The 11456-nt window shown below is 44.7% G+C and overlaps 1 long non-coding RNA gene across 1 annotated transcript in view; it reads left to right on the top strand.

Annotated features, from left to right (window-relative positions):
* Positions 1-11456, top strand: part of LOC140070599 (uncharacterized) — a 75372-nt gene that overhangs the window by 685 nt on the left and 63231 nt on the right. The gene's annotated exons all lie outside the window — the stretch shown is intronic.

The raw sequence follows: 11456 nt of genomic DNA, 5'->3' as shown, positions 1-11456 counted from the left end.
GTAATATGTGTATTTTCCCCAACAGATGTTTCATTCAATTTGGCCCCAAAAGGAAAAAGGTGAAAAATTTCCAAAAATTAACCTTAACCTCTAATTTTTGTAAGCTACAAGGGATAAAAGATGAAACAACCCCTAAACATATGTAAAACTATTTAGAATTGTGCATATATGTATGGGTACACACAGGGCCGGCTCCAGGATTCAGTGGGCGACAGAGCCTCAGTGGGCCCATTAGCAGTAAACTCATGTGGCGGCATTGAAAAAATATAGAATTTAATGAATTAACCTCTTAGCGCTTTACACCGTACATGTACACATTGTAACGAATCCTATGTAAAAATGGCATAGACTGCAATATAGTAGTATTGCAGTATATGGCAGGAGCGATCAGGCCATCTAGGGTTAAATTACCCTAGAGGGTCTAAAAAAACTAAATTCAATAAGATTCATCCCTCTTTCCCTACAGCTGATATACAATTAAATAAACAGTAAAAATTACAAAAACAGGCACAACAGCTTCTCAAACTGCCTGATCAAAATATAAAAATGGTTATTCCTGACGGTGAACCCCATAATGGAAGATGGCGCCTAATTAGCCAAAACACCACCTTTACACCATTTTACATCACATAAATTTATTTTATAAAAAGTGATCAAAAAGTTGCGGTCCTCAAAATGGTAGCAATGAAAACGTCAGCTCATCTCACAAAAAATTATACCACACACAGCTCCTACACCATAGTATGAAAAAGTTTTCATTTTTTCGAAAATGTATTAAAATGCAATAAAACCTATATGGAAAAAACAGCCCACAATAAAGTCACACAAATGTGTTTTTTCTCCAATCTCCCCACATTTGGAATGTTTTCCAGCTTCCCAGTACACGGCAGGAATAATAAACAGCGTCACTGAGAAGTAAAGTTTGTTATGCAGAATAAAGCTCTCACACGGCTCTGTACACAGGAAAATGAAAACCTTAAAGATTTTAGAAGGTGTGAAGCGAAAAATTAATGTAAAAACACTTAATCCTTAAAGGGTTAATACACAGCCCATCAATTTAATATACAGCCCCTCAATTTAATATACAACCCCTCAATTTAATATACAGCTCCTCAATTTAATATACAGCTCCTCAAATTAATATACAGCCCCTCAATGTAATATACAGCTCCTTTTACCTGTTACAGCCAGGCTCTATTAGTTGGACACCATATAGTGGGCAGTAGAAAAATAATAAACCTTAACTCACCTCATGCAGGTCCAGGGCTCTATCCCGCGCTCCTCTTCTCTTCTCCTCTTCACCTCTTCTGGGGCCGCGATCCTCAGGGCAGCGTCTTTTGTGCAGCAGTAGGGACGCTGGCGGCGTGAGGTCGTGACGTCGCCGGCCAGCGTCCTGCACAGAGACGCTCTGCCTGTCACTTGTTGAGTCCTCCGAGGGTCCTGCTTGCGGCGCCGCCTCCGTCACCCGCGCCAGCACTCCAGCTCTCAATTACATCGGCGGCACAAGGAAGCCGATGTAATTGAGTTATGTGATCGGGCCAGCGTGTGCCGTGGGCCCCTCTGGAAGCTTTGGGGCCCCAGCACTTGCCCGGGTAAGCCGGGTGCTGGCGCCGGCCATGGGTACACAGTAGGGCTCAGAAGGGAAAGAGGGGCGTTGGCCTTTTAGAAGCCAAATTGGACAGAAATCCTTTACATGTGTCAGGATGCATTTGGAGAGCCCTATTGGTACCAAAACAGAGGGGAACCCCAATGAGTGAAACCATTTTGGAAAGTACACCCCTTGGAGAATGTAGCAAGGTGTAAAATTTGTTTTGTTTTTTTTAGTCACAAGGGATAAAAAATGTAATAAAAATGTGTAAAACTACAGTAGCCGAGACCCCTAATTTTACCACCAAAAACTGGGAAAACCTATTGACTCGACTATAAGCCGAGGGTGGGAAATGGATTGGTCACAGACCCCCCCCCCCAGTATATAGCCAGTCAGCCCCCTATAGTATACAGCCTGCCCCCAGTAGTATACAGCCACCCCAGCCTGCCCCCAGTAGTATACAGCCACCCCAGCCTGCCCCCAGGAGTATACAGCCTGCTCCCAGTAGTATACAGCCTGCCCCCAGTAGTATACAGCACTGCCCAGCTTGCCCCCAGTAGTATACAGCACTGCCCAGGTTGCCCCCAGTAGTATACAGCACTGCCCAGCCTGCCCCCAGTAGTATACAGCACTGCCCAGCCTGCCCCCAGTAGTATACAGCACTGCCCAGCCTGCCCCCAGTAGTATACAGCACTGCCCAGCCTGCCCCCAGTAGTATACAGCACTGCCCAGTCTGCCCCCAGTAGTATACAGCACTGCCCAGCCTGCCCCCAGTAGTATACAGCACTGCCCAGCCTGCCCCCAGTAGTATACAGCACTGCCCAGCCTGCCCCCAGTAGTATACAGCACTGCCCCCAGTAGTATACAGCACTGCCCAGCCTGCCCCCAGTAGTATACAGCCCAGCCCAGCATTAAAAAAATAAAAATAAACGTATATACTCACCCTCCGGTGGCCCCGATCTGCAGCGCAGCTCCCCCGATGGCCGTGCGGGTCCTCTTTTGGCTTCCGCGCCCGACCTCTGTACATCGTGCTGGAGAGAGCAATGGCGGTGCCCAGCGCGATATACAGGAGACAGAAGACGGGCGCGGAAGCCAGAAGAGGACCCGCGCGGACATCGGGGGAGCAGCGCTGCAGATTGGGGCCACCGGAGGGTGAGCATATAAGTTTCTTATTTTTTAAGTATTTTTTAAGTGTTGTGTTTTAACTTGTGACTCGTGTATAAGCCAAGGGGATGTTTTTCAGCACATTTTTTGTGCTGAAAAACTCGGCTTATACACGAGTATATATGGTATTTCTCCCGAATGTAGAAGTACCTCACATGTGCATATAAAATGTTTTATGGGCGCACAGTAGAGGGAAAGAGGGATGTTTGCTTTTAAAAGCCAAATTTGACAGAATCATTTACATGCATTTGGAGAGCCCTAGCAGGGGCGGACCTGCCATGAGGCGAGTTGAGAAAGTCTTCTCAGGTGGTGCGCCTCCTGCTGGATGAGGAGGCATCACCGTGCTTTCACCCCCCGCCGGCTGTCACCATGCTCCCTCCCCCGCCGGCTGGCATCAAGCTCCCGCCCCCCGCCGGCTGGCATCAAGCTCCCGCCCCCCGCCGGCTGGCATCAAGCTCCCGCCCCCCGCCGGCTGGCATCAAGCTCCCGCCCCCCGCCGGCTGGCATCAAGCTCCCGCCCCCCGCCGGCTGGCATCAAGCTCCCGCCCCCCGCAAGCCAGCATCAAGCTCCCGCCCCCTGCCAGCCGGGCATCAAGCTCCCGCCGCCCGCATCAAGCTCCTGCGCTGTCCAGCATCAAGCTTCCGCCCCGCGGGCATCAAGGGCCCGCCACCCACTCTCCGCATACCTCCGCTCTCAAGTCCAGCATAAAGCTCCCGCCCCGGACGGTTCCGAGCACCCTACACCCTCACTCCGCATACCTCCTTTCCCGTCCGGCATCGAGCTCCCCCAGGCCAGTACCAATCACCTGCCTTTCCCGGAAAACCTTGAAAATCAGGGGATCATCTAATCCAGAGGTATCGGGACCCTGTCCATCTTGTACAAATGTTAGTTCCCTAATCACCACCTCATGAACAGCACATTGGAATAGCACGTAAGAGTTGTACAGCATCATCTGTACAATGTACACGGCCAGCGTTTTGTACCATATCTTCATTTTCCTTAGGGCGCCGTACAGCACCTAATCTGACAGATCAAACCCACCCATCTATTTATTGTAAGCCAGGATGCAGTTTGGCTTGGGGGCAGCTGTGGTGGTACCTTGTACAGTGGTGAGGGTGCTGGAGTCCCCATGAATTGTGGTCAGAACAAGGACATCCCATTTGTCCTCATACTTGACTAACACCATGTTCTGATTTCTGAGCGCCTTGATGCCCCCCTTTCTAAGTGGCTGCCTAACAATTTAGGCCTAGTAGAATGGATTGGAATAGTAGAACACTGGGATCAAAGTTATCCACATACAAGTGGTAACCCTTCTCTAGCAGGAGGTACACAGTTTAGAGCTCTCTGGGAGATGGCAAGATGCCACCAGACACTGCCACTGATGATTGGTGCTGTCCAAGACGGCAACAATTATCGCTGTGTGTTGCTCCAATTAGCCCCTGTGATATTAATATTTCTGCTTTTGGATCGGCCAGCCAATTGCAGCGAACATGGATTGGGGAACAGCTAAACCCATCTGGACCATGAGGCAAAATGGATGGATCAAAATGGAGCTACAGACACAGTGATCGATATTACTGACTTCCTAAGTAAAATTGCTCCTATTGGCTAGTCTGCAATGTCCAGCCAATAGCAGCAATCATGAACTGGTGGGAGGGGCTATGAAACACTTCTGGTCCATGGGGTAAAATGGATGGCCATCAGGAACAGCCGCCAACTTGATCACTGTGCCGCACCAATCTATAATGGCATGCATTGGGAAGGGGTTTATCGGCTATACAATCTTTCTTTCTTTTTGCCAATTTGGACTTATAAGGGCTTATTTTTTGCAAAATTAGATACCCTTAAAAAAACTTAATTTTAGTTGCTCTTTAGCTTATTGATTAAATTTAATTAACTCTTTGATGTGTGGCGGAAAATGAAATATTCAATTCTTGTTTTTGATTTTTAGCATTTTTTTGGGGGGGGATAATTCACTGTAGCATAAAAATAATATTATTTTTTGCTATAGATCACTTCGATTATGGTGATACCTCATTTCTATAGTTTTATTTATACTTGTCCAATTTTACTGGAGATAAACTGGAATAGAAAAAATCCCATTTGTTTTAGTATCGCCATTTTTGCAGCGGCATAACTTTAGTATTTTTTGGTTGTGGGCGTGACAAGTTGTTCTTTTCCGTGGTACCATTTTAGTGCTTGTAACCTTTTTGGACCACTTTTTAGATCATTTTTTGTAAAGGTAATTGATGAAAAATGTCCATTTTTGGCAAGTTTTTCTGGCTTTTCTTTATAACGTTCACCAAGAGGAGGTCCAATTATGATAATCATTTATTGTACAGATTGTTATGAACACGGCGATACCAAATATGTGTTTTTTTGGTGGGTTTTTTTGTACTTAAAAGTGTATAGGGAATAGTGGTGTTTGGGGACCTTTAACTTTATTTCCATGACATCCCCCATGACGGCCCACCTGGAGGATTACCCCTTGACCTCTGCAGGGACAGGAAGGAGAGAGGTTAAATGTCCCTCCCCCTGCATCCCTCACCAGTGTTCTTCCTGTCCCTACACAGGTCAGGGGGAAGAGAGGGTCTCTCTCCTTCTCATCTCCTTAGGGGGGTGAGAGTGGAGGGGGACGCCTTGGAGGCGCGGCACCTGGTGCTAAGATCCTCTCCTCTCCGGGCCTCGATCGGTTTCTTTCCTGGCCAACATCGTGGAGGTGTGTTAGGTGTGATCCCTGCGGTCCCTCTATGGTCTACGGCAGCACCGTATGTTCCGGCTCCCGACGGTGAAACCCAGCTGCGTTCCACAAGGCCCGATGACAACTTCCGGTATGCGTTCCACAAGGCCGATGACGACTTCCGGTTTTGCGTTCCACATGGCCCGATGACGACTTCCGGTCCGCGCGTCGCACCGGAAGTGACGCCGGCCCTCTCGTCATTGGCGTTCGGGAGTCAGGAGCGTGGAGCGGTGAGTTTAAAAAGCGGAGAGTCTACTAGAGGCCTCTCTTGCTACCAGGACGTCCGCAGGTTTTTCTTACCTAAATGTGTCACAAGGCGCAGGTTAGTAAGATGTGTCCCACGGCTGGCGTTTTTTTGTATTTGCTCCACTCATACCTCTATCTCCTCCCTTGTCCACAGGCAACATGGACCCAGTCCCCCTTCCTCAGATATCTGTAAGTTAAGGGGGTCTGAGGGGCGGAATGGTGGAGGGGGGGGCCTGTATATACATACATCCCCTATACATCCTCATATTTTTTCTTCTCACACCTAGGAGAAAAAGGAAAAAGAGAAGAAAGAGGATAAAAAAGAGGAAAGGAAGGAAGATAAGTCAAAAACTAAGACTCTTCCATCTCGTAGATGCAACATGTGCTTTAACAAACGTCCAGAATCCTACAAAAAACCTTTGTGCAAAGATTGTGTGGATAACATAATGCGCGAGGAAAAAACGTCCTTCATGGATGAGATGAGATCTATGTTTAAATCTGAAGTAAAAAGCACAGTTGCATCCCTCCTTTCCGAAGGAATTCCTCCAAAAAGGTTCAAACCCTCTGAACCCAATCCGGAGGAGATGGATTCAGATCCTGAAAGGGCTTCCTGTTCCTACCAAGGTGGTGAAGAGGAGCAGCTAGACAGCCAGGAGCAAAAAAATGACACTAGATTCCTCTTCCCTATGGATAACCTGGACACTTTACTAAGGGCGGTCCGAGAAACATTGAATGTTGAAGAACCTGTGGAAACAAAGTCTGTACAGGACGAGCTCTTCGGTTGTTTAAAAGCAAAAAAGAAAAGAGTGTTTCCAGTCAATAATGTGCTGGAAGACCTTATCCGGGAAGAGTGGAAAGACCCAGAGAAACGGCTATCAGTAGCCAAAGACTTCAGGAATAGACTTGTGTTTGACGAAGAAAAATAAAAAAATTGGAATTCAATTCCGAAAGTGGACATCCAGGTTACGAAAGTAGTAAAGAAGACTGACCTCCCTTTCGAGGATGCGACTCAACTTAAGGACCCCATGGATTGCAAATCTGACAGCGTCTTAAAGAAAACCTTGGAATCAGCAATGCTGAATCTAAAGGCAAATATAGCAACTACATCCGTCGCCAGAACAATCACCTGCTGGTTAAACGGGTTAGAGAACCAGATTATCAGCGGAACCTCGAGAGAAAAACTCCTAGAGTCTCTCCCTCTGTTAAAACTAGCAACCACCTTTATTGCAGATGCGTCAGGGGAATGCGTCAGATTCTCCACCAAAGAAGGAGCACTCTCTAATGTCGCCCGTAGAGCCCTCTGGCTCAAGCAATGGTCGGGAGACTTTAGGTCAAAATCAAATTTATGTGGCATACCTTTTACTGGCGAGTTCCTATTTGGTCCAGAATTGGACACGATCCTGGAGAAAGCTGCAGATAGGAAAAAAGGCTTTCCAGAACCCAGACAGAAGAGGCATTCCTTTCGTGATTCCCGTGACAAAGTTCCATCCTATCGCGGAAAAGGTAAACAAGGCAGATGGAGCTACACAAAAAGAGGTAGAGGTAGAGGTTACAGTTCCTTCCAGAGTACCCAACCCAACCCTGCCCGAAAACAATGACGCCAGGGTGGGGGGAAGACTAGCTCTTTTCCCCGCTCAGTGGGAACAAAATATAAGGAATACATGGATTCTACAAGTTATTCGGAAGGGCTACAAGATCGAGTTGAACACTCCACCTCCTCAAACGTTTGTGACAACAAGAACATCATCTCAGCAGATGCTTCTTCTTATGTGGGAAGAAGTCCAGTCTCTGTTACTCAAAGACGTAATATCTCCTGTACCTCCTCATCAACAGAAGAAAGGATTCTACTCTCCCCTCTTTTTAGTTCAAAAGCCAAACGGAGCCTACAGAATGATTATAAACCTAAAAAATCTAAATACCCATATCAAATACAGGAGATTCAAGATGGAGTCCCTAAAGTCCACAACACCGTTAATCCCAAAAGGAGCAGCTCTATGCACCATCGACTTGAAAGACGCGTATTACCATGTCTCAATCCATCCCTTCTCTCAAAGATACCTGAGATTCGCGATCTTGTCCCCAGAAAACCAGGTAAAGCACTTTCAGTTCAGAGCTCTACCATCCGGGATCTCCTCGGCTCCCAGACTGTTTACAAAAATTATGGCAGAGGTGGTAGCAGTCTTAAGACAAAAGAACATACTACTAATCCCTTATTTAGACGATCTCCTTCTAATCTCCAGCTCAGAGGAAACCCTTTTATTCCAGAGAGACACGACAATAGCAGTCCTAGAACACTTAGGTTGGATAATAAATTTCGAAAAATCAAATCTTCAACCAAGCACCAAGTTAAAATTTCTAGGAATTCTACTGGACTCAGTGCACCAATGCTCTCTTCTCCCAGAAGAGAAAGTCAAAAATCTTGTTTTGCAGGTGTCGATGTTCCAAAGCAGGCAGAAGTGTTCAATCAGAGAGGCCATGAAACTCCTGGGCCTTCTCACGTCCTGTATAGCCGGTGTCCCCTGGGCTCAAAACCATTCAAGAGACCTCCAGAATTGGATTCTTTCATCTTGGGACAAGACTTTAAACCATCTGGAGAAGAAAATCAACATTCCCCTATGGGTAAAAAATTCTCTAAACTGGTAGAAGACAGTAGAAAATCTTACCAGGGGCTTAAAATGGAGCAATTGGCCAATAACATCCATTTTGACAGACGCAAGCAAGACAGGTTGGGGAGCAAAACTCCCAGGGAAACTGGTTCAGGGCCAATGGTCCCAGTCAGAGATAAACAGGTCCTCAAACTACAAAAAACTGAAGGCAGTGTGGGAAACCCTGAAGGTCTGCTCGGAACAATTACAGGGTAAAAACCTCAAAATATTATCGGACAACTCGACCACAGTTGCCTACCTCAAACGCCAAGGGGGCACACAATCCACATCTCTACTAAAATTATCAAAAAAGATCTTTCTTTGGGCAGAAGAAAATGTCCTCTCTCTGACGGCAGTCCATCTGAAGGGATCAGAAAACAAAGAGGCAGATTTCCTGAGCAGGTACACTCTAGATCCCCACGAGTGGTGCCTAAACAAGGAAGTATTCTCCCACTTGACTCGAAAATGGGGAATACCGCAAATAGACCTATTTGCCACCAGGGAGAACAAGAAAGCAGACCACTACTTCTCCTTGCAGAAGACTACCTTCTAGATGCCTTCTGCCACAGTTGGCATGCAAAGCTAGCCTATGCCTTCCCTCCACTTCCTCTGATTTCAAGGACGGTGCAAAAAATAAGACAAGAAGACCTAAAAATTATCTTGATAGTTCCCTTCTGGCCAAAAAGAAGCTGGTTCCCAGCACTAAAGAATATGGCATTAGAAGAACCAGTCATTCTCCCCCAAAGGAAGGATCTCCTATATCAGGGGTCGGTTCATCATCCCAATCCAGAGTCATTCCATCTATCAGCCTGGATCCTGAGAAACAAATGCTGAAAGCTAAAGGTCTCTCAGAAGAAGTCATTGCAACATTACAGGCAAGTAGAAAGCCAGTTACTTCAGCGATCTACCACAAAATCTGGAAAAGATTTGTATCCTTTTGCCATCCTGAAATCCCTAATCTGTCTTCTCCTAACATACAGCATATATTGGAATTTCTTCAAGCAGGGTTGTCTAAAGGCCTTAAGACCAGCACGCTAAAGGTTCAAGTCTCAGGCCTCTGCGTCTTCTTTGATGTCTCTCTGGCTGACCATAGGTGGGTAAGACGTTTTCTTAGAGCATCCACTAGACTTAGTCCTAAATGTCCCATCAGGACTCCTCCCTGGGACTTATCAATAGTCCTGAATGGCCTTGTACGAGGTCCTTTCGAGCCTCTAGAGGACGCAAGTATAAAAAATATCACCTTAAAAACCACCTTTCTCGTTGCTATAACAACAGCTAGAAGGTTGGGGGAAATTCAAGCACTCTCCATAAACGAACCCTACCTGAAAATTATGGATGATAGAATATCCTTAACCCCTTAAGGACGCAGCCATTTTGTAGCTTAAGGCTCAGCCCGATTTTTTTGGATTCTGACTTGCGTCTCTTTATACGGTTATAACTTTTGAACACTGTTACTTATCAAAGCGATTCTGAGATTGTTTTTTCCCCACATGTTGTACTTCATTTTAGTGGTAAATTTTGGCAGATAAGTTTTGCGTTTATTTACAAAAAAAAAGAAAATATGATAAATTTTTGGAAAAATTTGCCATTTTCGAAATTCAAAATCATTGCGTTTTCAGGCAGATCGATTTACCACCTAAATAATTTGCTGAATAACATTTCCCATTTGTCTACTTTACATTTTCATAATTTCTGAAATGTTTGGATAATTTATTTTGATGTCACGCGGCTTGCAAATAGAATATCGCTTTTCCGGATTTTCAGAATTGACTATTTTGGGGATAAATACAGTTTTGAATGAAATTTTACATATTTAGCATCAAAACCCCCTATATAACCAACCCATTTTCAAATCTGCACCCCTCAAGCTATCAGAAACAGCATTTACAAAGATTGTTAACCCCTTGAGATCTTCATAGTAATTGAATCAAAATGGAGGTGAAATTTAGAATGGTCATATTGTTCCCTTATACGTTCATTTAGCCCTAAAATTTACACATTTCCAAAAGGTAAAAAGAGAAAACCCACCATACAATTTGTTCTGCAATTTCTCCTGAGTACAAAGACCCCCCACATGTGGCTGTGACTTGTGTTATGGGGGCACAGCGAGGCGCAGAAGGGAAGGAGGGCCCTGCAGCTGCCAGGATTTTAGTTTTCTCGTTGCCCCCTTTTGAAAGCTATAAAATTTTCGCTTTTTCGTTATTGGGGCCATGTGATGCCATTTTTTTTGCGGGATGAGATGCTTTTTCCAGTGTTACCATTTTTGGGTTTGTATCACCTATTGTTGAAAATTTATGAACTTTTTTTGAGGACATGAGTAGAAAAGCATCAATTCTGTACTGGATTTTTTACTTCTTTTTTTTTTGATGTTCACCGTATAGACTAATAATCATGTTATCTTTATTCTATGGGTCGATACGATTACGGGGATACCAGACATGAATATATTTTCTTACGTTTTACTAAATTTGTAAAACAAAACCCTAATGTGGGGAAAAATCTATCATTTATGTATTGCCGTCTTCCAAGTGGCATAACATTGTTACTTTTTTGGCTACGGAGCTGGTTGATGGCTTGTTTTTTGCGGGACATGTTGTACTTTGCACCAGTATCATGTCGGAGTACATATGGTTTTTTGATCACATTTTATAGCATTTTTTGTGGGATTGAAAAGGTAAAAATCATAATTTTTGGAGGGTTTATAACAGTTTTTTTTATGGCGTTTATCGTGGGGGTTCAATAATGATTTACTTTTATTCTACGGGTTGTTACGGACGTGGTGATACTATATATGTGGGGTTTGTGTTATGATTTAGACTTTTTTTTGAGTTATATGTCTCTTTATATGTTTTGGGGCTTTTGGGCATTTTTTGTGATTTATTACTTTATTTTTTTATTGAATAACTTTTTTTTTTTTTTTACTTTTTCACTTTTATACCATGGGACATGAACAAGTAATCATCTGATTGCTTGTTCATGATAATATTCTGCAATACTCATGTATTGCAGGATATTAGCAGTGTCAGCCTATACACTTGCATAGGCTGGCACTGTGCCAGTAAGATGACGTCA

Source organism: Engystomops pustulosus, chromosome 7 (assembly GCF_040894005.1).
Source record: "Engystomops pustulosus chromosome 7, aEngPut4.maternal, whole genome shotgun sequence".
NCBI classification, from domain to species: domain Eukaryota; kingdom Metazoa; phylum Chordata; class Amphibia; order Anura; family Leptodactylidae; genus Engystomops; species Engystomops pustulosus.
The sequence above is the reverse complement of the archived record's forward strand: the minus strand, read 5'-3'. Positions and strand labels throughout refer to the sequence as shown.